Below are 24,932 nucleotides of genomic sequence, written 5' to 3' on the forward strand. Positions count from 1 at the left end.
CCCCTGTCCATTTAAGAAGGGGAGTGATAGAGCAGCTTTGGTGGGCATTTGGCCTCCAGCTTGGGCCAAGCCACCACAGGCGGATGCTGGTCTCTTTTCCCAAGTAACTAGTAATAGAACACGAGGTAAAGACCTCAGGCTACAGCAGGGGAGGTTTAAACTGGACATTAGGAAATATTTTTTTACTTAAAGGGTTTCCAGACACTGGATCAGGTTGCCCAGGGAAGTGTTGAGTCACTGTCCCTCAGTGTTTTTAAAAAGACATGTAGATATGGTACTTGGGAATATGGCATAGTGATGGACTTGGTAGACCAGGGCTAATGGTTGAGTGTGGTGATCTTGAAGGCCTTTTCCAAGCAAAATGGTTGTATGATTCCACGATTGTAAGCAGCTGTCTTAGAGTGAATAGATCAAAATATTCCAGTGACTGTGTTAATGAGTTCTGCATTGTCTACTGTAGAAACTTAGGTAGCTGCCTCTGTAACAGTTTTCTGTTACCAAAACAAAAAAAAACCCACAATCAAACAAAAAACCTCAAACAAACTACACCCAGGTCCCCAACCAAATAAAAAAAAAAAAAAAAAGAAAAGAAATAAACCAAAGCAAAAATACCCCAACCCAAAACTTGAAGAGATATATACCTAAGGATCAGATGAAACAAAACACTTAGATCCTAATTCCATACACTGTCAATAAAAGAAAATCTAGCAGATAGGTCAGAGGCAAATGTTTACATCCTATCACATGGGAGTAAACCCAAAAGTCTGAGTTTGGTGTGAGAACCAGCCTGTCTGCACATCCCTGTCTCTGTACACAGAGACTAGCCCAGTGTTTGCTATTTTAGACTTCTTGCTCTTGAGACAATATCTTTGTTTTGTTCCTGGCTGAGAAACCCTCCAAGATGTATATATTCATGATAAATGCATTTACATTGTTTGAAGTGTGTGTTAGAAGAATCTGCATTCTCTATGCTAATAGCAGTCTTGTCATGCTCACTAATCATTTGTTTCAGTGCCCTAGAAGTCTTTCCTATGCAAATGAATTCACAGGGGCACTTTAACATGTAAATCGCAATCTGCCTCACATGCGAGGAATTGATGGATTTTAAATTCCTTGTCTGTGGGGAAGAGCAGCCAAACAGAAAGGGATCTGGGGTGCTGATTGATACCCGCCTGAACATGAGCCAGCAGTGTGCCCAGGTGGCCAAGAGAGCCAGTGGCATCCTGGCCTGCATCAGGAATGGTGTGGTCAGCAGGAGCAGGGAGGTCATTCTGCCCCTGTACTCTGCACTGCTTAGACCACACCTTGAGTACTGTGTTCAGTTCTGGGCCCCCCAGTTTAGGAGGGACATTGAGATGCTTGAGCGTGTCCAGAGAAGGACAACGAGGCTGGGGAGAGGCCTTGAGCACAGCCCTACGAGGAGAGGCTGAGGGAGCTGGGATTGGTTAGCCTGGAGAAGAGGAGGCTCAGGGGAGACCTTATTGCTGTCTACAACTACCTGAAGGGTGGTTGTAGCCAGGAGGAGGTTGCTTTCTCTCAGGTGGCCAGCGCCAGAACAAGAGGACACAGCCTCAGGCTGTGCCAGGGGAAATTTAGGCTGGAGGTGAGGAGAAAGCTCTTCACTGAGAGAGTCATTGGACACTGGAATGGGCTGCCCGGGGAGGTGGTGGAGTCGTTGTCCCTGGAGCTGTTCAAGGCAGGATTGGATGTGGCACTTGGTGCCATGGTCTGGCCTTGAGCTCTGTGGTAAAGGGTTGGACTTGATGATCTGTGAGGTCTCTTCCAACCTTGATGATACTGTGATACTGTGAAGTAATGAATGGTACTTATTTATCCTATACTACTATGCTAGGTGCATCTCCCATACTTAGACTTGTACCAAGTCTAACACAGCATTCATTGTTTCAGAAATGCAAGAAAGAAGAACCAAAAGTCTATGATAAATATATTCATTTTCTTCTTTTACATACCCAAAGTAGTAGCCTTAATAAGACATTCATTGGTGTAAGACCTTGAGTGAGAATACAACAATGTTCTTTCATGGTGCAGCAAATTCTAACTCTTAGGAGAAAATTGACTATTTTTAACTGAACTCAAGACATTTCACGTTAAAATAGGAAAGATAAAACCTGTAACTTCAGAGAAGAACTGATTCACCACACCACAATATGATATGAACCAAACCAGATACAAAAAAAATAATGAGATGGGTTAAATAGGAGAAAATTAGCTATAAGAATACTTCTGAAAATTAAACACATAGAAATGATTCTGAATATGGCTCATCTTGGTCTATAAAAGGAATTTATGAAATTGTATTAGTGAAAATTTGTATGAAAATTCAAGGAGACTTCAGGAAAAGGGTGGGGTTTACAGGGAAAAAAAAAAAAGCAACTGATATTCAAACTGATACAAAAATGTAATAAAGTCCTGAAGACTGTACATAACAGGGAAAAGTCAGAGACAACCAAGCCTGTGCATGTGGCTCCATCACTATGAATAGGTTCTTTTGGAAAGGACAAACTATCTTCTACACTGTGAAAACTGAAATATGAGCTAAAGAAATATGGTGGAATTTGTTGCAGGGTGATGAGGCTGGTGGCTGGTGAGAGGTCTGGAAAACATGACCTATGAGGAGCGGCTGAGGGAACTGGGGTTGTTTAGTCTGCAGAAGAGGAGGCTGAAAGGGGACCTTATTGCCCTCTACAACTATCTAAAAGGAGGGTGTAGTGAGGCTGGAGCTGGTCTCTTCTCTGGAATTACTAATGACAAGAGGAAATGGCCTCAAGTTGCATCAGGGAGGTTTAGGTTGGATGTTGGGAGGAAGTTCTTTAATGTGTGGTCAGGCACTGGAACAGGCTTCTCAGGGAGGTGGTGGAGTCACCATCCCTGGAGGTGTTTAAAAGGAGAGTGGATGTGGCACTTGAGGCTGTGGTCTAGTGATGAAGGATACTGGGATGAATGTTGGACTGGATGATCCTGGTGGTCCTTTCCAATCATAGTGATTCATAGTGATTAGCTGTGCTGAGGGATTTGTTTTAGTCAAGGACTTGTCAGTGTGAAAATAATGATTGGACTCAATGATCTTGAAGGTCTCTTCCAATCTAAGAAATTCTGTGATTCTGCACACTTGGTTCTAGTCATATTCCTTGCCTGCAGTGTAGTGTAATGATTGTATGGTCCTTTCATTAAGAAAGGTCATGACATTCATTTCCACCTAAAGTTGTACTTTATTCTTTATAGTGTGTGTGTACCCTAAAGAATGAGAGATGCCAAAGAGGCTGGTTTTTAGAAATATGACATATCTAGTCTTCTGACTGGCTGTAATGAACATACGTAGGCCTATAATTTTAGTGCTCATGGTAAAATATAATTATCCAGGTACATTTTACTGTGCAAAGTTATAAGGGAAAGGCCTGGAACACAAACCCTATGAGGAGAGGCTGAGGGAGCTGGGCTTGTTTAACCTGGAGAAGAGGAGGCTCAGGGGTGACCTCATTGCTGCCTACAACTACCTGAAGGGAGGCTGTAGCCAGGTGGGGGTTGGTCTCTTCTGCCAGACAACCAGCAATAGAACAAGGGGACACAGTCTCAAGTTGTGCTGGGGAAAGTATAGGCTGGATGTTAGGAGAAAGTTCTTCACAGAGAGAGTGATTGGCATTGGAATGGGCTGCCCAGGCAGGTGGTGGAGTCACTGTCCCTGGAGGTGTTCAAGAAAAGACTTGATGAGGCACTTGGTGCCATGGTCTGGTTGACTGGCTAGGGCTGGGTGTTAGGTTGGACTGGATGATGTTGGAGGCCTCTTTCAACCTGGTTGATTCTATGATTATTTACACCCTTAAACTGGAAGGACTTCCATTTAAAAATGATTATCAAAATTAACAGCGTGCCTTTACTAAGTCTTCTATTTTCTAAAGACAAAAATGTGCTACAGGGATGTTTAGGATGACAGAAAACAATTTAGAGATGGAAAGAATCCAACCTGACATGCTTGGCACATGAGAAGAATTAAAATAATATATCACTTGCTGAAAATCTCTATGCCTAAATGATCTGAAAAGGAATTAAGCATGGATAAAAGTAAAATCAAAATTATCCTTGGAATTCTATCTAATTGCATATATACCATTCCTCTCATACCTCCTCTCCCCAGAATATGGAAATAGTCCTACTCATCTGTTAGTCCTATGTGACCAAACCCACAATACTTAATTTTTGGATCTCCTCTAAGATTACAGAAACCACACAAAGTTTTGCAGAAGCACTTCAAGGGGTGGGAGCCAGCTCAATGAATAGAATTATAGAATCACAGAATGTAGGGGTTAAGGGACCTCTACAGATTGTCTACTCCAAAGCTCCTGCTAAAGGATCAGTGATGGCAGGTTGCACAGGAATGCATCCAGGCAGGTTTTGAAGTTCTTCAGTGAAGCAGACTATACAACTTCTCTGGGCAGCCTGTTCCAGTGTTCTGTCACCCTCACAGTAAAGAAGTTTCTCCTCAAGTTGAGGTGGAACTTTCTGCATTCCAGCTTATACCTGCTGTTCCTTGTCCTCTTATTGGGGACCATGGAAAAGAGACTATTACTGTCATCTTGCCACCCATCCCTCAGATATTTATAGACATTCATAAGATCCTCTCTCAGTCTTCTCAAGACTAAGCAGTCTCAGTTCTCTCAGTCTATTTTCTTCAGAGAGATGTTCAAATCCCACAATCATTTTCACATCTCTCTGATGTATGCTCTCCAGCAGACCCCGTCTCTCTTGAATTGGGGATCCCAAAATTGGACATGGTATTCCAGGTGTGGTGTCACGAGGGGAGAGTAGGAGGGAGAACCTCCCTAGACCTGCTGGGCACATTTTTCTTGATGTACCCAAAGGTACCATTGTCCCTCTTGGCCACAGGGGCATTGCTGTTCCATGGATAACTTGCTGTCCACTAGAACTCCAAGATCTTTCTCCAAGGGGCTGCTTTCCAGCTTTTGAACAGCTCCTACCTTTTTGTACATCTCTCAGTTTTACCCTGTCGCTGCTTTTGGATGGGTGTCCTCACTTTTGCACGCTTCTGTGCAAACCTGCAGACTTGGCAAGCCCTGGGATCCTTTGAGAGAGAGCCAGCAGTACCCAGATTGGCCCCTCTAGGATCATATCAGCAGGCAACCTCCTGTCTGCCTCCCAGCCGGGGGGACACTAGCAGTTTTGGTTCTTCCTTGCCACTGCAGAGGCAGCATTGTTCTACCATCATCCCATTTGTGGAAGAAGTGCTCAAGACGTTTCTGAGTTTGGCAGCTCTGCCACACACCTCGGGCTTCTCTTGGGTGGATCTCTATTATTGCATGTTGCCTGCAGTGTCAAAAGGCTGCTTCTGCAGAGGAATCCAGCAAGGAATCACTGTCAAATGCCTATCTCATCTCTGTGAGTAAGACCTGCTGTTCCCTTAATCTTCTGCTCAGCCTGATTGCTAGTGGGGTAAAGCTGTGTTTATAGTTTAGCCTTTTCCATTTCCTGACTTCCTAAATACCTAAATTTGTATCTGATATAATTTTTGAATAAATTCTCAATCAAACAGAATCTATCAATAAACTTAACTAATTTTTCTATATAGTTTGGGGGAAGGATTTCAGGAAAAGGAAAATAATTCTATTTTTCATAATTCCTGACTCAGATACATTAATTCCCTGCCTCTGTGACACTGAGCAGTACCTATTGTCATTCTTTGGAAAGAAACTTAGTGTGCTTGCCTCAGTTGTGGGGTGTCTGTACACTGAAAGTGATCCAAGGAGCAAACTTTTGAGCATAAATTAGTTTTTATCATAGTTCTTGGCTTCATTCTGGACTCTTATGGCTAGCTTTCTCTTGCCAGGAAAGAAGTTATCTCTACTCAGCTAAATAGGAGCTAGGCAGTGTCAATCAGCCTCAGAAGCCAGGCTGCTTTGTTTTACTTTAGTACACCCATCAATATTTGCATTTGAGAGATGCATATTTAGTGAAATGAATCCCACTAAAGTGTTTCCTTGTATTTATAGTATCTTGGACAACAGGGCAATAGCAAAATTGCTGAGCTTCTCAGAGCAGGGAAAAGAAAAGAGAAATTCACTTCACTCAGTCTAGTCTGTAGGGATATTTTTTATTATGATATCCTTACTTCACACAGCACAGTTAGCACTACTTTCTATCTAGAAAGTGAAAACTTGGTATGTTAAAAAGCAGACCTTTATTTACCTCAGTAATTGCAAGCATAGGGAAAAACTGGAAGAACTATAAGACTACAGTAATGCAGAAGACATTTAGTGGCATGCAGAGCTTCTTGTATGTGCAATATGTGATTAGCAAATTACCTGGAAAAATTACTGCTAGGGTACATAAAAATTCATGGCTGCCAGGTTTTGGTTGCTCCTGGCAGGGCATTTCCCCTTCTCTTTAACCTACTAGTTTGTGTATAGCTGCATTTGAACAATAAAATGTGTAACATTTGCAAATAAACAGCTTGAGGGTAAGTGTAGCGTCCAGTGGAAATGTAAGCTTCAGTGGTGATGCAGATTTAAGAATCATTAGCTACAGATAGTGGTCTTAAATATCTAATACTTTTTAATGTGCCATTCAACTCTCATGATGTATGTTAATTTCTTCATTTAACATTAGTACTGTAGTGCTCTGGTGATGACCCATTTTGTTTTGTTAGATGCTGCTTAAGAGCACAATAAAATGATATTTCGTGGCCTTTTCCCTGATACATATGGTACAGTCATAATGCTATGGAAATGAGGAAGCTCCAGGGAGACCTAATAATGACCTTCCAGCATCTGAAAGAAGCCTACAGGAAATATGGAAAGAGACTTTTTACAAAGGTCTGTAATGATAGAATGAGGGGTAATGGCTTCAATCTAGAGAAGAGTAGATTCAGATTGGATGTTACAAACAAATTCTTTACCATGAGCGCAATGCAAAACTGGAACAGGTTGCCCAGAGGGTGGTTGAGGCCCCATCCCTGGAGATGTTCAAGGTGAGGCTCAACAGGGCACTGGGCAACCTGCTCTAGTGGAGGATGCCCCCCACTTGCTGCAGAGGGGGTTGGGCTAGATGACCTTGGGAGGTCTCTTCCAACTCAGACCATTCTATGATTCTACGATTCTATGAATGTTAAAAAGCCCACTGTTTTTCTGCAATCCATTAGTGGTTTCCCTTCTGCTCTGTGATGGTTTGGGTGTTCCCCACTCCCCCACACTTTAGAAATCACCTAGACTAGACTCAGCCAGCTCTGGAAATATGAATGAAGCTTGTATTTACAGCTAGCACAATTTACAAGCAGATATTTACAGTAGATACAGTTATAGACAGAAATATACAAGGTAAAAAGGTAATAGAGAAACATAACAGCCCTCCCAGAAACCTGAGCCCCCAGGAGGGGCTCTCAACCTTCCCCCTACCCCTCTCAACCTTACCCCAGTCCCAAGGAAGAATGGAGGTTTGGCCAGGGGTTTAGGAAGCAAAGTGGATTAGTCCAAAAAAACGGAGGGTGAGGTTAGAGAGATGCAGCTCGGACAGCAGCCCCAGTGTTTTTATTTCTTGTTCCTATACATCTCAGCAAGCCTGTGAGCAAAGCAGACATCACCATTGTTTTCTTTCCACAGCCTGTGATCTAGTTCTTCTCACCAAAACATTCCAGCCTGCTTCAAAATAGCACATGCTGTAAGACAAGCCTGCAAAAGATTTAATAATGTAGCTGAGAATTGCATTTTTGCCCTCCGTTAGAGTTCTTCAGAGCACAACTTTTTTTGAATGCCTATTTCCTATCAAATCCATTATGGCTTTTCTAACTTGTGTATTTATGCATAGTTTCAATTTTCTTGCCGAAATGTTCACACCCCTAAGTCTTCAAAATGAGAGCAAAAAATCATAGAATCATAGAATCAGTCAGGGTTGGAAGTGACCACAAGGATCATCTAGTTCCAACCCCTCTGTCATGAGCAGGGACACCCTACCCTACATCAGGCTGGCCAGAGCCCCATCCAGCCTGGCCTTAAACACCTCCACGGATGGGACCTCAACCACTTCCCTGGGCAACCCATTCCAGGCTCTCACTTCTCTCATGGTGAACAACTTCCTCCTCACGTCCAGTCTGAACCTACCCACCTCCAGCTGCAAAAGCATTGGCAAACTATCGTTCTGTGAACTTGTGGACAAATTCTGGTTGCCTGCAAAGCAACCTGAAAAATGATATGGTTTTGCAAACTATTTAATTGATCTTGTGTAGGTCAGTTGTAGTGTATGAAAAGGTGGTGACTGCACAAAGAAATGATCTTTATTCATGATCTTTAAATGTTCTTGATACATTGTTCTTGAAATAAGTGGCACAGTTTCAGTGATCCCATGGGAGGGCTTGGGTTTGTTTTCTAGTGTTTGAAGGTTTTGACGATATAAGGTCAGTAAGGAACTTGGTCTAACTCTGTAGTCCTTCATTTCTGCTGATATTAGCAGTAGTGAGACTTCTACCCTTCATGGAAAATCGACTTGGCTTTTTAAGATCAAAATATAACATGCACACAATTTTCAAGCCTGTGTCATTTGAGTTTACATCTTTACAAAAGAATATGTTGTGCACCCTCCAAAAGACACAGAGAGGGCAAAGAAAACACCATCCACGTAAATACATGCCAAAGTATATTTTAAAACATCTTTCAAAGAGAAACTTCAGTTATTTTTACCTTCTCTTTGGCTAGTTCTATTTGTACTTAGTTATATATACCTGGGAGTTGTTAAGGGAGCACAGCGTGTAAAGAAGAGGATTTTGCTTCTACTGTCACAGCCTTGGCACCTGTTCATCTGTCCATGATGATTGATCTAATTTTGGTTTTATTTTTGGCAATGAGCATAGATGTGAGGAGGAAGTTCTTTAATGAGTGGGTGGTCAGGCACTGGAACAGGCTGCCCAGGGAAGTGGTGGAGTCACCATCCCTGGAGGTGTTTAAAAGGAGAGTGGATGTGGAGCTTGAGGCTATGTTCTAGTGATTAAGGATGCTGGGATGAAGGTTGGACTGGATGATCCTGGTGGTCCTGGATCATGTCTAGAGAAGGGCAACGAAGCTGGTGAAGGACCTGGAACACAAACCTTATGAGGATAGGCTGAGGGAGCTGGGGTTGTTTAGCCTGGAGAAGAGGAGGCTCAGGGCAGATCTCATTGCTATCTACAACTACCTGAAGGGAGGCTGTAGCCAGGGGGAGGTTGGTCTCTTCTGCCAGACAGCCAGCAACAGAACAAGGGGACATAGTCTCAAGTTGTGCTGGGGGAAGTACAGGCTGGATGTTAGGAGGAAGCTGTTTCCAGAGAGAGTGATTTGCATTGGAATGGGCTGCCTAGGGAGGTGGTGGAGTCACGGACCCTGGAGGTCTTCAAACACAGGCTGGCTGAGGCATTTAGTGCCATAGTCTAGATGACTGGACAGGGCTGGGTGCTAGGTTGGACTGGATGATCTTGGAGGTCTCTTCCAACCTCGCTGATTCTATGATTCTGTGATTCTTTCCAACCATAGCAATTCATAGTGATTAGATGTTGTGCTGAGGGATTTGGTTTAGCCAAGGACTTGTCAGTGTGAAACTAATGATTGGACTCAATGATCTTGAAGGTCTCTTCCAGTCTAAGAAATTCTGTGTAATTCTGTGTTTGTGAATATTTACTTATTTGTGTATGCTTTAAGGGGATTATTTTTCCTGGGCAGGCCAGAAAACACCTGCTTGCTGACATGAAACTGTCTCTGTACCTCTTTGATGCCAACATGGGGCTAGAGCATATTTCTATGGAAATGAGTTCCTTACTATTTATATCTGCTGGCTTGCAAATGATCCATTAATAGTATCACCTTATGTAGTTTGGCGCAACTATGCTTTCTTGTGTGAGCCAAGAGCCATTGCATCAATGCAAACAGCAAAAGTGCTGTTCATTACACTTTAACAAATGAGGAATTTCAAATCCCTCAGATTGTCATGTGTGAGACAATAACGTGATTTACATACTAAAATGCCCCCGTGGGTGTATTACCATAGAAAAGATCATTACATAGTAGAGCTGTTTTTCCCCTTTATCAAATCTCTTTTTAAATGTCTCTTAGAGAAACAAGTGAAGTGAAAACTGCCTTGATTATATATCTCATTTCATTTCTCTCTTTTTTTTTTTTTTTTAAATCAGAAGAGCTGAAGAGCATAATGGAAAAAAACAAAACCAACACCAAACCAAACCAAAAAACAGCTTAAGAAATAGGAGAAAAAGTTCTTGACAGACTGAAAACAGTCATGGAAAGAGGAGGGGAAAAAGTGGAACAGAGGATGTGAGAGGAATATTTTCTGAATCTACCAATCATAGAATCAACCAGGTTGGAAGAGACCTCCAAGATCAGCCAGTCCAACCTAGCAGCCAGCCCTGGCCAATCAACCAGACCATGGCACTAAGTGCCTCGGCCACTCCTTTCTTGAACACCTTCAGGGATGGTGACTCCACCACCTTCCTGAGCAGCCCATTCCAATGCCAATCACTCTCTCTGGCAAAAACTTCCTCCTAACATCCAGCCTAGACTTCCCCCAGCACAACTTGAGACTGTGTCCCCTTGTTCTGTTGCTGGTTGCCTGGCAGAAGAGGCCAACCCCCACCTGGCTACAGCCTCCCTTCAGGTAGTTGTAGACAGCAACGAGGTCTGCCCTGAGCCTCCCCTTCTCCAGGCTAAACACCCCCAGCTCCCTCAACCTCTCCTCACAGGGCTGTGTTCCAGGCCTCTCAGCAGCTTTGTCACCATTCTCTGGACATATTCCAGTATCTCAACATCTCTCTTGAATTGAGGGGCCCAGAACTGGACAGTACTTCCAACTTGGTTGATTCTATGAACACAGATTCTGTGTTTAAACATATACTGTGAAGAAGTTTCTGGTAACCTTACCTTTTACAAAATTAAATCAGAGTTCACAAAATGTCTCTGTGATGGCTGCCACAAATTCCTGAAACATCTAGCTGCTGAATTAGAGATCTTTTGGGTGAGATTGTATATTCTTGAGGCAAGTTGAATAAAAACATTCTGGTTTTGTTTAATCAGTCTTTTTGTCTGTATATTTGCTCTTATCCGAAACCTATTAAAGTCAATTAGAGTCCCTGTGTAAATGAAGTGATGTAATGATAATGTAAGAGTCATTGTGCTGGGACTTGTATTAAGCTCTAAGCCAACTTCTTGTATCTCATCTAATTTCATAAACCTCAGCAGATTTATACTGACCGAGCAATCATTCAATTAATGAAAATGTCATACTCTATCTGTTGATAAACTTCTGTGTGTATGAGTTTCTGGTATCCCAGAAGTTATTCCACATCTTTGCCTGTAAAATTCATTTTGTTTGTGGGTTGCTAGTGGTGAATAGCACATAGTGCAGGTGTTCTCTGACAAGTGATCCTGCAACATCATGCTAGTTTGAGCCTAGCTGGGATATTTTGTTGAGAAGAATTAGATGATAGGCTGTGAAAAGGAAAAATGGTGATGCCTTCTTCATTCATAGGCTTGCTGGATGTATAAGAACAAGAACATAAACACAGATAACAGAGTGTCTCTCTGTCTTTGGGGTTGAACTTCTCTCTCTATGCCATCTGTGTAACTAATCCTTCTGCTTCCTAACACCCCTGGCTGACCCTCCAAACTACCTTAAATGAAAGGCAAAGTCTGAGGTAAGATAGACGGGTTGGAGGAAGGTGCATGGGTGGTTGGAAGCCTCTCCTGGGGACTCAGGTTTCTGGGAGGGCTGTTGTGTTTCTGCATTACCTTTTTAACTCGAATATTTCTGTATATAACTGTATATACTGTAAATACCTGCCTTGCCTGGCACTGAGGTCAGGCTGATGGGTCTGTACTTTTCTGGTTCCTCTCTTCATCCCTTCTTGTGGGTGGGCATCACGTTGGCCAGCTTCCAGTCATTAGCAGCCTCTCTAGTGAGCCATGGCTCTTGACAAATAATAGAGAGTGGCTTGGTGAGCTCATCTGCTAGTTCCCTCATCACCCTACGATGGATCCCATCTGGTCCCATCAATCAGATCAATAATACAGTGGTGTAAATATGCACACTTGCCCCATTGTAACAGCAGTGCAGTTGCTCTAGTAGTCCTGCAACTTTTCCCAACAGTTCTGATTCAGTCTCCACCCTCTTTATTTGTTTGATTCAATTTTTCTGTATTTTCTTTCAATGACTTTACTCCTGTCTTGTAATTTTCCCAAGTGGATGTTGTTGTCATGATGGTGTTTTTTTTTTTCCCAAAATAAAAGTGGTTTTATTGACTCCTGTGAAGTAAAGTCAGGCTTAAACTTCATCTATGTGAAAACTGTAAGCTGTTACATCTTAAAATCTCTCTGTGATCTTGAACCTCAAAGCAATTCCTCGAGCACAAGCCCTACGAGGAGAGGCTGAGGGAGCTGGGATTGTTTAGCCTGGAGAAGAGGAGGCTCAGGGGTGACCTTTTTGCTGTCTACAACTACCTGAGGGGAGGTTGTGGCCAGGAGGAGGTTGCTCTCTTCTCTCAGGTGGCCAGCACCAGAACGAGAGGACACAGCCTCAGGCTGCACCAGGGGAAATTTTGGCTCGAGGTGAGGAGAAAGTTCTTCACTGAGAGAGTCATTGGACACTGGAATGGGCTGCCCGGGGAGGTGGTGGAGTCGCCGTCCCTGGAGCTGTTCAAGGCAGGATTGGACGTGGCACTTGGTGCCATGGTCTAGCCTTGAGCTCTGTGGTAAAGGGTTGGACTTGATGATCTGTGAGGTCTCTTCCAACCCTGATGATACTGTGATACTGTAATTCACTTCGTGCTGCTTAGGATTTGTACCCCATTGCTGTTGTGACACAAAAACCAAGATCAAAAGTCTTGCAAGCAGCTGTTAGTCATCTCACATACTTTAGACAGGGAAAAAGCAAAATGTTTGGTCTGAGCTAGATATCATTCTCTGTAGCCACATACTTTATCTCCAGAGTCTCTTCTACCCTAGCAGATTTAGGCTAGTTGTTTTCAGATTCTTTTTTAATGGGGAATTCAACTCTTTAATAATGCTATGACTAACTGTGGTTAGACGTTGTGCTAGTTTCAGCCTAGTTGGAATGTTTTGGTGAGATGAATTAGACTACAGGCTGTGAAAAGGAAACAATGGTGATGTCTGCTTCACTCATAGGCTTGCTAAGATGTATAAGAACAAGAACATAAATATAGATAAGGGAGTCTCTCTCTGGGCTTTTTTGGGGCTGCATGAACTTCTCTCTAACCTAACCTGCTGTCTGTGTGACTGATCCATCTGCTTCCTAACTCCCTTGGCTGACCCTCCAAACTCTCCTTGAAGCATAAACCAAAGTCTGGGGTAGGGCAGAGGGCTGGGGAGAAGGAGGAAGGGTGGTTGGAAGCCCTTTCTGGGGACTCTGGTTTCTGGGAGGGCTGTTGTGTTTCTGTATTACCTTTTTAACTTGTATATTTCTGTCCATAGCTGTATATATTGTAAATACTTGCTTATATATTGTGCTAAGCTGTAAATATAGCTTAATTCATTCAATTTCCAGAGCCACTGCTTCTAGTTGGGTGATTTTCTTAAGTGTAGAGGGGCAGGTAACACCCAAACCATTACAGATGTGCAATTAATAGACAAGTCACCGCTTCCATTGGGAGATTTTTCCATCGGCTGATTGTTCTCATTGTGAAAAACTTTCCTCATGTGTATACTTGAAATCTCCCCAGGAGTAATTTATACCCATTTTTCCTCATCTTTTTTTATGTGACTCCTTGTAAAAAAACAATCTCCATCATCTTTGTAGACACCCTAATACTTATTTTTTTTTTTCTCAAGGCCAATCAAACTGAGTTCTCTGAGCCTTTTATCATATGGCAGAGTTCCCAGTCTTTTGGGGCTTGGTCTCTTCTCTCAGGCAACCACCAATAGAACAAGGGGACACAGTCTCAAGTTGTGCTGGGGGAGGTCTATGCTGGATGTTAGAAGGAAGTTCTTCCCAGAGAGAGTGATTGGCATTGGAATGGGCTGCCCAGGGAGGTGGTGGAGTCACCATCCCTGGAGGTGTTCAAGAAAGGAGTGGCTGAGGCACTTAGTGCCATGGTCTAGTTGAGTGGCTAGGGCTGGGTGCTAGGTTGCACTGGATGATCTCGGAGGTCTTTTCCAACCTGACTGATTCTATGATTCTTTTGATCATCGTTCTGACCCTTCTCTGGACCCATTTCAGCCTGTCCACACCTTTTTTTCTTGTATAGAGAGGAGCAAACCCGAACAGAGTATACCAGGAGAGTCCATACAAGCACTGAGTAGAGTGGAGTAGTGACTTCATCTTCTCTGGTGATGGCCTTACTGATGCAAACCAGTGTCCTGTCAACTTTCTTTGCCATTCCTTTCACTCATATTGAAGTTGTCCACAACAGAATCACAGAATTAATCAGGTTGGGAAAAGACCTTTGAGATCATCAACTCCAACCTATCACCTAATACATTCTAATGAACTAGACCACAGCACTAAATGCCTCATCCAGTCTCCTTTTAAACTGTGCTGAAAGCTCTGGAGAAATACAGGTACCCACCACTCACTGAACATTGATGTCCCACGTAAACTGACTGGGTTACTCTTCCACAGAAGGTAACCAAGTTGGTCAAGCATGATTTGCCCTTGACCAACCTATGCTAGTTTTTCCCAGTTTCTTCACTTGACTTGTGATAGCCCCCCAGGAGGGTTCATTCTACAAGTTGCCTAAGGTTAGAAGTAAGATTGTGTCATATTATGGGCAAGATCCCAACATCTGCCTGTCTCAAAGCCCCAGGACTCCTACTGAAGCTGTTTGACAAAATTAACATTAGCCTCTCTTTCAGTCCCCCAATAAGGACTTACACTGACACAAGTTCACAAAGTTAAAATAATTGATAGGTTTAATTTAATGTAGTGACAGATACAACAGATTTGGGATTGCCAGTGATAAATGCACTAACTGTAAGTGATCCAGCTCAAGTTAATAAATCCTGGCTAGTATCTGACACAGACAGAGATGCAAATCTTTGCAGTAGTGCTAATATATAATAGAAATGGTAATGCTAGAAAACGTTAAGCTGTATATTGAATGCAGAATTCTTACCAAGAAGCTGTCCCTGTCTTGGGTGAAGAAAAAGGAGTACATCCCATCAACCATCCTCATTTCTGCTAAATCCAGTCTTTCTCATAGTATTTTTTTTGTATCATAGCCCTGTCTGCCTGTTTTTTATATGATGTTTAGTATGATTTGGGGGGGAGAGTCAAGTAACATAGTAATGTATGTTTAGGATATACTCTGGTTCATTATCATACTGAGGGGTGTCAACTTTAATATTAAAATTGTAGTTAATTAGATGAAGGTCTTCACTCAGGCACTATAGCTTTCAAACTCTGTTTTTTTAAGCTGCTTATTTTTGTTGTTTTAGCCTTACTTTATTAGTGTTAGCTGAAACAGAGATGTCTTGTCTTTGTAAGACTTCACAAATTTTCAGGTGCTTGCCAGAGCAGCTTTGCAGATCTTTATTTCCAGAGGTAATATAAGCATCTCTTGGTTGCAAGAACCTCAGTCCTGATCCTGAAGCACACTAACTTGACTCACATTCCTATCCCATGGTGAGTTAGGCAGTTCACAGTATCACAGTATCGTCAGGGTTGGAAGAGACCTCACAGATCATCAAGTCCAACCCTTTACCACAGAACTCAAGGCTAGACCATGGCACCAAGTGCCACATCCAACCTTGCCTTGAACAGCCCCAGGGACGGTGACTCCACCACCTCCCCGGGCAGATTCCACAGATCAAATTTTCTGAATCCTCCTTTAAGACATTTTTTAGTTGAAGACCACATTAACCTTCTTCCAGTCCTCTGGAATGTCCCTCCCAATTTACAACTTCTCAAAGATTATGGAGAGCAGCCTCACAACACCAGCCAGCTCTCTGAATGTTCTTGATGGATAAGGTAAGGGCCCATTGATATAATATGGTCAGGCTCCTGTGTTAGTTCACAGACCAACTTTCAATCATGGTGGGGGCATATTTGCTTCAACCTGGGGTTTAATTCCCAACATATGGAGCACAACAGCGTTAGTAAAGACAGAGATGAAGAAAGTGTTGAAAACATCTGGCTTTTCAGCATTGTTGGTGACTAAATCACCTCTATTTTAAAACAGTGGGTCAGTATTTATCTTCTGTTTCAGTTTGTTGTTTTGTAGTGGTGTAGAGCAAGGGCTAAACTGTCTTCTCCCCCAACAGGGGGGAAAAGTAATGCACAAAACTCAGGGTTGAGATAAACAAATACAGATCTCATAATCAGAATGCATAATTACCTTAGATAATAATCTAATTAATCCAATAATGCAATGCACGATTGCCTTAGTTTAGCCTGTTTGCAGAAGGAGTGCAGTGAATCACAGGAAAAAAACCCCAGCATGAAACAGAAAACCCAAACCAGCAGCTGCATGACTTCCACCCATTCTGCCACCGTACCTGAAGGAAAAAGCCAACACCCAAGAACCTGGAACCCAGGAAGCACCAACCAGAACAGAAAGCCTTCCATGTTGCAATCTGAACTTCAAGCCCCATAACACTTTGCTCCAGTTAGCACTTTGATTTTTGAAGCTGGCATGACTTCAGCATGGTATGAATAATAGCACCTGGTTCAACTCAATCCACGACATGTTTACATGGCTGAAAAAACCTTTCCTGATATTTTTGACATCTCTGGCCAATTTCAATTTGGCTGAACTTCCATTTTTCCAACTGCATCTTTCCAGGAGAGTATTCTTGAAAAACTACTAACACTTGCCAGCTCTATTATTCTCTATGGAAGCCTCCTATAGAATCCATTCTAGATGAGCTCTGAGCAAGCTGAATTTTGCTCTTCTAAAATCCAAACCCTTTGTCTAATTATTAACCATCACCCTGTCAACAGGATTCTGAACTCCACAATATTGTGATCATTGCAGCCAGGGCTTCCATTAACTGAGATATTACACAGTAAATGTTCTGGATTTGTGAGTAGTCCATCGCTGCCTCATTTCTGGTTGACACATCTACAGTTTGTATTAGGAAGTTCCATGCATTCCAGGAGCATGATGAATGATGTGAGCTGCTGCAGTTCATTCCAACAGATTTGAAGTATATGAAATCCCTCATAAGAATTAGGTTCTGTTAACCCAAATCTTGCTGAAGTGATCCAACTGACCATTGCCTGATTGATGTTATCTTGGTTTGGAGGTGGTTAACAGATGTCTACTGTAAAGACTGCCTTGAGGATGACCCCTCTGATCTTGACCCAGAGGCGTTTGACAGGGCTTCCTCAATTGCCATAGCTGACTTCTATGCATCCAAAACTGTTCTTTAACACAGAGCATGTCTCCTCCTCCTCTCCTTCCCTGATGTCATTGCAAAATAACCTATAACTATCCATCACGATTTTCCAGTCACAGGAACTGTCTCACAATGCTTCAGTTATTCCTATGATATACCTTTCTGACTGGGCATGGAGCTCTAGTTCCTCCTGCTTGTTCCTTAGGCTATGTATATTGATATGCGTACACTTAAGGTTGTTGATAATCTGATTCTCATCTCCAGAAGCAGCTAAGGAACATTTGTCACTGCTGTGGTTGGCCAGGCTTATCTCCCTGTTGGTTGCAATGGTGTGAGCACTGCCATTTTGGACCTCATCCCAGAGCTGTTCAGTTTAAAGCTCACCTCACCAAGTTGTCCAGCCTGCTGCCAAAAATTCCTTTGAGTTCTGTCATAAAAGAGTTAAAAGTACAGTACTGTCTTTTCCACTCTCTGGCATGGAAACCAAGCAAAATTTACCCCTATATAATATTTGTCATGTATAGAAAACATACAACTATTAAATTTGCATGCTCAAATACCGAAGACAGAAACAGGGAAAAAAATGTACCTAAAAATAGCTCCCCTGAGTTCATATATTTTTAAACATCACACTTAGTAATAAAACAAGGATTTTCATTTTACTTGTCTCCTAATCAGCTATCAGAAGCAACTCCCAGAAGCTTTTGTGTTGACATTCAAAGACTTTGTAGGCTGCTAAAGCTGCACATATTTCTATAGAAGACAGGAATTATATGCCTTACAAGCTACGATTTTGCTGGTGCCAGCTGGGGCTGGCTGTACAGTCACTGTGTGAGATATATGTAATAAAGTTTTACTCACCTACAGGGACGCCTGAACCACAGGTTTCCATCCTGTTTCTGGAGCTGCCTGTGTGATCTCTAGTGCATTTTGTTGTTGCTGTTGTTGTTGACATAAGCATAGCTTACCAAAGAAGCTTCTTCAGCAAGTATTTTAGAGCAGGCTAATACCGTTTTTATCTCAGGATTTCTTGAAAATTGAATTCTAGGCTTCTGAGTGACACCAAAGAAAAGGAATCCATTTTGTTTCAATGAATCAAATAAGTGAAATACACTAATTCATATGAAAACCAAAAAGTGGCAACTGAGGTTTCCTCGCATCTCAAACTCCTCTTAATTTGCTTTTGAGAGAAAGCTTCATGCCAGTAGTTTTAGAAGATGCACAGCTGAAATGCAAGAGCAGTTTCATTGGACTGCTGAAATAAAACAGCGTTGACATGTATTTAGGTGGAAAGTCATAGAGGCAGATTCTAACTGTACTGAGGCTATTTCACTTAAAATCTTGATTTACTCAACAGAAAAATGAATTCCTATTTGTGATTTGTGGCACTGTAAAAAACAAAGTTCTGTTTAAATTGCATGGACTGACTTCTGGTTAGATTGCAGGATTCTGCCTGACAAACTTGGTGGCCTTCTATGAGCAAATCACAACATTAATAGAAGAGGGAAGAGCAACTGATGTCATTTACCTGGATCTGAGCAAGGCTTTTGACACTGTCCCACACCACATCCTGGTGGGGAAACATGGGTTTGATGGGTGGACCACTAGATGGATAAAGAACTGGCTTGATGGCCACACCCATAGAGTGGCTGTCAGTGGGTCAATGTCCAAGTGGAGGCCAGTGACAAGTGAAGTCTCTGAGCCATCAGTCCAGGGACCAGTCTTGTTTATCATCTTTGTTGGTGACATGGACAGAGGCATTGAGCGCCAAATTTACAGATGACTCCAAGCTATGTGGTGCAGCAGACATGCTGGAGGGAAGGGATCCATCCAGAGGGACCTGGACAGGCTGGAGAGGTGGGCACAAGCCAACCTAATGATGTTCAACAAGACCAAGTGCAAGGTCCTGCGTCTGAGTGGAGGCAATCCCAATGGAGAGCAGTTGTGAGGAGAGGGACTTGGGGGTGCTGGTGGATGAGAAGCTCAACATGAGCCAGCAGTGCGCACATGCAGCCCAGAGGGCCAACTGATCCTTGGTTGCACTGGGAGAAGTGTGGCCAGCAGGTGGAGGGAGGTGATTCTCCCCCTCTAATCCACTCTGGTGAGACCTCACCTGGAGTACTGCTTTCAGTTCTGGAGCCCCTATTACAAGAGGGGTGTGGAGATGCTGGAGCATGTCCAGAAAGTGCCATCAGGATGCTCAGAGGGCTGGAGCTGCTGTGAAGCCAGACTGAAAGAGTTGGGGTTGTTCAGTGTGGAGAAGAGGAGGCTCTGAAGTGAACTTATTGTGGTCTTCCAGTATCTGAAGGGGGACTACAAAAAAGCTGGAGAGGGACTTTTTAGGCTATCAGGTACTAGGCTACAGGACTAGGGGGAATGGAGCAAAGCTGGAGGTGAGTAGATTCAGACTGGATGTGAGGAGGAAGTTGTTCAGCATTAGAGTGGTGAGAGCCTGGAATGGATTGCCCAGGGAGGTGGTTGAGACCCCATCCCTGGAGGTGTTTAAGGCCAGACTGGATGAGGCTGTGTGCAGCCTGATGTAGGGTAGGATGTCCCTGCCCATGGCAGAGGGGTTGGAACTAGCTGATCCTTATGGTCCCTTTCAACCGTGACTGATTCTATGGTTCTGTGACTGTATGATTCTGTGACTGGACTATTTATGCCATTGGAAGCCAATTTTTAATTTACCAAAATGGCCCCATTTGTGTGTGCAATGGAAGATAGGATGTAGTTTGTGACAGCTCTATTAAATAGCTTCTGCAATTTCTCAGCTTCACAAGAATATCTATAAAGCTAACATACTGCACACTCTTTTTACTTTTAGGTTACTCTAAAGATAGGTGGAATGATAATGACTTACATGTATAAACATAGTTCTCATTCAGACAGATTAAAAATGCATTCAATAAAATAAACATATAAAATGACTTGAAACTGCAGGCACATAGTCATTTGTGCTTGCATTTGTCACAGCACCACAACAGAAAATGCATAGTGGAGGGTAAAGATGATTATTGTATCTTGCCAAAAAACTGTAGCAGTGAATCTGGAATTTTTTGCTCTTTTCTACCCAAGCTGTTACACAAACCTCACTAGGGTAACATGGAGGTCTCTTCCAACCTGGTTGAATTATAGAATCATAGAATCAGCCAGGTTGGAAGAGACCTCCAAGATCAGCCAGCGCAGCCTAGCACCCAGCCTTGACCAATCAACTAGACCATGGCACTAAGTGCCTCAGCCACTCCTTTCTTGAACACCTTCAGGGATGGTGACTCCACCACCTCCCTGGGCAGCCCATTGCAATGCCAATCACTGTCTCTGTGAAGAACTTCCTCCTAACATCCAGGCTAGACCTCCCCTAGCACAACTTGAGACTGTGTCCCCTTGTTCTACTCTATGGGAGTTCATCCCAAAAGGCCATTAACTTCTACGGCTCGCATTTGTCACAACTTATTCACACTTCTTTTCTTCAAGTGGAAAATTATTTGAGGTTGTTCTACCTAGGAAGATGCATACACTTCTATATCATTCGTGCCTGAGATACTATGTATATTTGTGACTGAAGGTAAAATCTAGTAAATTCTTACTGGATTTGAAATGGCAGCTGCTGAAATTCATGTAATGATCATAGTATCTGGGAATTTATTCTGCGCTTTGAAGAAGCAGCACAGACAGCTTTACACAAGCATATTGTCCTCCAGAGAGGAATTGCTGTTTTGTTTTCTTGTTTGTTTGGGTTTGGTTTCGTGTTTGTTTTGTGTATGTGTGTCTATTTTAAAGTGTCATTCCCTCTTTTACGGTAGCACAGGAGTTTCACTGTACAGTAATGCAATAAGCTTCAGCTGTGTTTACTTCAGAGAAATACATGAACTACAGATAATCATCACAGTATCACCAAGATTGGAAGAGACCTCATAGATCATCAAGTGCAACCCTTTACCACAGAGCTCAAGGCTAGACCATGGCACCAAGTACCATGTCCAATCCTGCCTTGAACAGCTCCAGGGATGGCGACTCCACCACCTCCCCAGAGGTGGCCTCCCCTGGCCATCATAGTGGCCAGAATTCAACAATGCCATAAAAAAGAGGACAGAATTACTATACACCACTTTGATTCTTAGTTTTAGGTTCATGTTAGGATGTCCCTTACACATCTGAGAATTTTTGAGAATATTTTCTTATTCAACCATATTGACTTCCACTGTCATTGTAACTAAAAAAAAACCCTAAATTGCTGGTATAAAATGGTTAATCCTAAGAATTTCCTTGGTGTTTGTGGCCAGTAGAAATTGTTTATTTTACTTAGTCTTTGGTTTGTAGTTAAATATTTGTGACTCTAGAATCTATGGGGAAACGTGAGATTAATTATTACCTTTTCTCCCATAACGAGGTAATTTGAGAAGCTGATGAAGAAGCACTGGAAAAGAAAATGAGAAATTGAAGAGGTGTGTTGGAGGATACAAAGACACAACAGGCAGATCTTGAAAGACTTAAGAAATAGATTTTATGAGATAAACACAGCAACATGAGAAGAAAAAGATCTCATTAATCTCTCATGTTTTTCTCTCTTTACAGATTGAGCACTAAAACAGAAATAATGCAGCTAGTTTGAGATCAGCAGTTTTGTTGTGAATAAAAGTCTGAGAAAACAGATCAGTGAGCAACAGAGCGTTATAATGAAAAGGATGCAGATTGTCCCTTGGCTCAGCCTTTCAAACCATTCCAGCCTACAGTGATTGTTCTTGAAAGGATAAGAGAGGCAAGACTCCCAGCCCCATAAATCATTTAGGAAAGTCAGCTATATTAAATTTAAAAAAGGAGAAACTCACCCCCCCACACGCTTCCTGTGTTGAAATAATCCTACTCTATTGTTGGTTTTCTGTGTTTTGACTTTAGGATGAGATCCTGCAGATTATTTTAAATGTGACCATTTGGTGGAATGGAGGTAAGGAGGAATTTCTTTTCTTGGCATTAAAAAACAAAAACAAAACAAAACAAAACCAAAAAAACAAAACCAAAACAAAAAATAAAACCCAGAGACATTTTTCTTTTAGCCAAGTGGGGGTTGGTCTGTTCTCCCAGGCAACCAGCAGTAGAACAAGAGGGTACAGCCTTAAGTTGTGCTGGGAGAGGTCTAGGCTGGATGTTAGGAGGAAGTTCTTCACAGAGAGAGTGGTTTGCCATTGGGATGGACTGCCCAGGGAGATGGTGGAGTTGCCATCCCTGGAGATGTTCGAGAAAAGCCTGAATGAGGCACTTAGTGCCATGGTTTAATTGCCTGGCCAGGGCTGGGTGCTAGGTTAGACTGGATCATCTTGGAGGTCTCTTCCAGCCTGGTCGATTCTATGATTCTATGAATAAGATAATAATGGTAAACCTAAAAAAAAAAGATTTCCTTAACATCACATTCTAAATGTACAAATATATTTAGAAGTTTGTGGTTTTTAATAAAAATTCAAAGGTCAAGTAGAAAATAAGGATGGATCTATAGCAACTGGTGGTAGTGTTAAAAATGTTGATATCTATCCTACTGTTGTATTGTCATGTCCTGCAGAACTGGGCAGTTACCCTGGGAGTCACCCAGATTTTGAGATCCTTTTCAAAGGCCTTTCTATTTGCCCTTTGACAGACTATATCCATGATTATCAAATGAAGAACTCTGGATAATGAAACTGAGAGCAGACCTATAGAAAAGGACTTGGGGATGCCGGTGGAAGAGAGCTGGACATGAGGCAAGAGTGTGTGCTTGAAGCCCAGAAGGCAAATTACATCTTAGGTTACATCAAGAGAGGTGACTTTATGACTTTGCTCTGCTCTGACAAGACCTCACTGCATCCAGCCCTCAACACAGGAAGGACATGGACCTGATGGAATGGGCCCAGAAGAGGGCTAAGAAAATGATCAGCAGGCTGGAACAGCTTTCCTACAAGTATGAGCTGAGAGAGATGGATTTGTTCAGCCTGGAGAAGAGAAGGCTCTGAGAAAACCCAGTAGAGGCCTTCCAGTGCCTGAAGGGGGCCTACAAAAATGCTATAGAGGGACTTTTTACAATGGTCTGTAGTGATAGAACAAAGGGCAATGGTTTGAAATTGGAGAATAGATTTAGATTAGATGTTAGGTACAAGTCCTTTACTACGAGCGTGGTAGAACACTGTAATACATTGCCTAGGGAGTTAGTTGAGGCCCCATCCCTGAACATATTCAAGGTCAGGCTTGACAAGATCCTGAGCACCCTGCTCTAGTGAAGGATGTACCTGCTCACTGCAGGGAGGTTGGACTAGATGCCCTTTGGAGGTCACTTCCAATTTAAACCATTCTATGATTCTATGACTTTGTGGTAGTGACACAGTCAATTCCAGCACCCTTCACAGAGTCACAGAAACATACAGGTTGGAAAAGACCCTCAGGATCCCCAAGTCCAACTGATATCCCTACTCCATATAAGGTTCACCCTAAACCATATCCCAAAGCACCATATCCAAATGACTTTTAAACACATCCAGGGCTGGTAACTCAACATCCACCCTGGGCAGTCCATTCCAATGCCTGACCACTCTTTCTGTGAAAAAAAATATTCCTAGTATCCAGTCTAAACCTACCCAGTTGCAGCTTGAGGCCATTCCCTCTTGTTCTATCACCAGCACCAACCTCGCCACAATGTCCTTTCAGGTAGCTGTAGACAGTGATGAGGTCTCCCCTCAGGCTCCTCTTTTTCAAACTAAGCAGCCCCAGCTCCTTCAGTTGCTCCTCATAAGATCTATCCTCCAGACCCCTCACCAGTTTTGTTGCCCTCCTCTGCACTTGCTCAAGCATCTCCACATCTCTCTTGTAATGAGGTGCCGAAAACTGAGCACAATACTTGAGGTGTGGCCTCACCGAAGCTGAGTACAAGGGTACAATCACCTCCCTACTCCTGCTGGACTCAGCATTTCTAATGCAAGCCAGGATGCCATTGGCTTTCTTTGCCACCTGGTCACACTGCTGGCTCATATTCAGCTGCTTGTCCATTACAACCCCCAGGTCCCTTTCTGCCAGACAGCTTTCTAGCCATCCCTCCCTCCCCAAGCCTGTAGTGTTGCTTGGGGTGGTTGTGGCCCAAGTGCAGGACCTGGCATTTTCCCTCATTGAAGCTCGTGCTGTTAACATTGGCCCATTGATCCAATCTATCCAAGTCCCTCTGTAGAGCCTCCCTACTCTCATGATGATCAACACTGCCACCTAACTTCACCCATCTGTGAACTTACTGATGACACACTCAATGTCTTCATCAAGATCATCAATAAAGATGTTAAACAGAAGAACCCTGGGAGACATCATTGTGACTGGCTGCCAGCTAGACTTAACTCCATTGACCATCACTCTTTGGGCTCATTTTTCTTTTTACTACGCAAGCACACTCACAACTTATGCTAGTGAGAAGTATGCTTCTGTATATTTTCTCTTTAATGTGCCTCAAAGTTGTAAGATGTCAATTTTTAAGTGAGGATGCACATTTCTCCATTGTGACTGTAAGCTGTGTTTGGATATGAAATGCAGTGTTTAAGATCTAGCTTAAACAAAGAGTAAGATTCCATTGGATGC

Source organism: Pogoniulus pusillus, chromosome 3, assembly GCF_015220805.1.
Source record: "Pogoniulus pusillus isolate bPogPus1 chromosome 3, bPogPus1.pri, whole genome shotgun sequence".
In the NCBI taxonomy this organism is placed as follows: domain Eukaryota; kingdom Metazoa; phylum Chordata; class Aves; order Piciformes; family Lybiidae; genus Pogoniulus; species Pogoniulus pusillus.